At 36.5% G+C, this 2,801-nt stretch overlaps 1 pseudogene; it reads right to left on the bottom strand.

Moving 5' to 3' along the window:
• Window positions 1-594: 594 nt before the first annotated feature.
• Window positions 595-1,742, bottom strand: LOC148191035 (uncharacterized; annotated as a pseudogene).
• Window positions 1,743-2,801: the final 1,059 nt, after the last annotated feature.

A 2,801-nucleotide genomic window follows, 5' to 3' on the forward strand; every position in this document is an offset into this window, starting at 1 on the left:
ATAGCTCGAATTAGATTTATTTGACCCAATAAGATACATAAAAAAATATGTTTAGAAGAAGGTTTCCTAGTTTTGAAAATTTCAATATCGATACAATAAAGAAACCTTACTTCTTTTGAAATTTTATTTTTGTCTTGAGTTAATTGTAACCACAAAGGTAACAATAACTCAAGTGAATTGCCACATTTTTCAAGTTGTAACATTGTTAAAGATGGAGTGGTAAATTCTTGGAAAGAAAAGTAGAATTTTGAAAACTCAAGGATAGATGAAAGAAAATTAAAGGACAGAAAACCTCCCCTTAAGAGTCTTGGTTCTATGAGGAGTGTGGACAGAGGTTCTATTTTCCCTTCTTTTCTTCTTTTCTCTTCTCTTTGCTCTTGCTCTCGTTTTTCTTGTTCTCTTTTCTCTTCTTCTTTTCTTTCTTCTTGCTCTCTTTTTCTTCTCTCTATTTCTTCTTTTTCTTGCTCCTTGTTGAGCTTCATTTGTGTTTGATCTTTGCCCACCTGGGTAGGTGACAAAGGATGAAGCACAAATTTCTTATCATTTTTGTGAACAGTTATGGTATTGGTGCAACCATGGTGTGTAGTGTCATTATCAAATTGCCATGGTCTTCCTAATAGGACATGGCAAGCTTCCATAGGAACTACATCACAAATAACATCATCTTTGAAGTTTCCTATGGAAATTGCCAATTTAACTTGATTCTTGACTGTTATATCCCCATCTTGATTTAGCCAATGAAGTTTGTAAAGTTTTGGATGGGGTATCACAGTAAGATTCAGTTTTTCAACTAGCCTTGTGCTACAACAGTTACAGCAAGATCCACTATCCATAATGAGAGAACAATATTTTTCTGCAATTTGACATCTTGTGTGAAAGATGTTCTCTCTTTGTGATAAGTGTTCTGGACTTGGTTGACTATTAAGCACCCTTCTCACCATGAGAAGTGGACCCTCACAAGGATATACTTTCTCTTCATTACCTCTTTCTTGCTCATTCTCACTTTCACTAGGGGTTTCACTTTCACTGCTATATGTGTCACTACCTCTTAAAACGATTGTTCTTTTGGTAGGACATTGAGCAGCTATGTGACCCCTACCCAAACATTTAAAACACTTGATCTCACTGGTGCGAGTGTGTGAAGAGGATTCCTGTTTGGGTTTTTCAACTATATTGGCTAGAGGTTTGAGGGGTTCTTTTTCTTTTACAATTTTCTGTTCAAAGGGGGATTGAAATCTTTTAATAGAAGCTTTTCTCAAATTTTGTTGTTCTACCTTTATACACATTTGAACAAGATCATTCAAATCTCTATAAGGTAGTAGTTCAACCCTATCCCTGATATCAAGATTCAACCCACTCAAAAATCTGGCCAAGGTAGTTTCCTCGCCTTCTGTTATTCCTGCCCTCATGATGTATAGCTCCATCTTTTGTCTATATTCTTCAACAGACATAGATTGTTGTTGCAATCTTTGGAGCTTATCCATGAGTTCTCTTTTGTAGTAGGAGGGTATGTGCCTTTTCTGAAGGGCATTTGTAAGCTCATTCCAATATTTTATTGGAGGAACTCGTTGTCTTAGTCTCTCTTGGACTGTAGTAGTCCACCAGTACATTGCATACCCTTGAAAACTTAGGGTAGCAAGAGAGAATTTTCTTTCTTCTCCTACTTGATGGCAAGCAAAAATTTGCTCGACCTTCATTTCCCAATCTAGGTAAGCCTCAACATTATCTTTTCCATGAAAATGAGGCAATACCACATTAACTTCCTTAGGAGGAGGAGGATTTTCAAATTCCCTCCCGTGTCTTCTTGATGAAGAGGGTTGATGATAATATTCTCCTACTCTTAAGGCCTCTTGTTCATATTGGGACTCTCCACTATAACTTCTCTCCCTATTTTGGATTTGTTCCTCTCTCAAAAGTTTCAACTCATTTTCAACCATGGCACTATGTAGCTCTCTTTGGACTTTTTCTTGACTTATTTTTCTCTCAATCTCATGGAGTTGATTGACTAGAGTTTGGAATGAAAATTGATCTTTGGGAGGATCACTAATTCTAGGTGATTGTCTTCCAGACATTTTAATGAACTTAAAATTTTTCTTGAAATAAAGAATAAAAGTTTTCACTTGAGGATAATATTCCAGGTAAGAGTGGTGAACCGTATAGGTTGCTTAAATACCAAATCTTGCCTTGCCAAATATATCCCTAGTTACTTACTAAAAGTCTTTAAATCAAAATTACCTCTAGATTCATTAAATGTTTAAAAGCACACTCAAACTCAAAGAAAACTAGACCCTAAATGCGGACTTCTAAGACTTGGCCTATGCGCTTACAAAAATTGAAAGAAGTGAGATCTCCTAAGTGAGGCTTGGAACTTTGTATCCAAGACACACTCACTGTCTACCAATTTTATATGACAATTAAAAGCAAAGTTTGCAAGTGATGGAAGAACACTTGTGAATTCTTCCAAAACACTTACTTAATGGCCAATTACAAGTATTTTGCAAAACAATAGAGATGAAACAACAAGAGAATAGTAAGTAAAAGTGGTATGCAGCTCTGGCTTCTCTCAAAGGAAGTGAATTTGGTTGATTCACACTAATCTCACAACTGCCAAGTGGAATATGCTGCTGTTACAGCAACTAGATTTTCTGCAGACCAGTGAAAACGTGATTCTGCTGTATCCAAAAATCAGCCCCGATGTTGATCTTTTCTTGCTCCAATCCACTCCCTAAGATGCTACCAGTGTTGTAGGACCACCTAAGATAATTCTGCACCCAACAAAGAGCTCATACAGACCACCAATA

The sequence above is a fragment of the Vigna umbellata genome, chromosome 11, assembly GCF_029865625.1.
Source record: "Vigna umbellata cultivar VRB3 chromosome 11, Vumbellata_1.0, whole genome shotgun sequence".
NCBI classification, from domain to species: Eukaryota; Viridiplantae; Streptophyta; class Magnoliopsida; order Fabales; family Fabaceae; genus Vigna; species Vigna umbellata.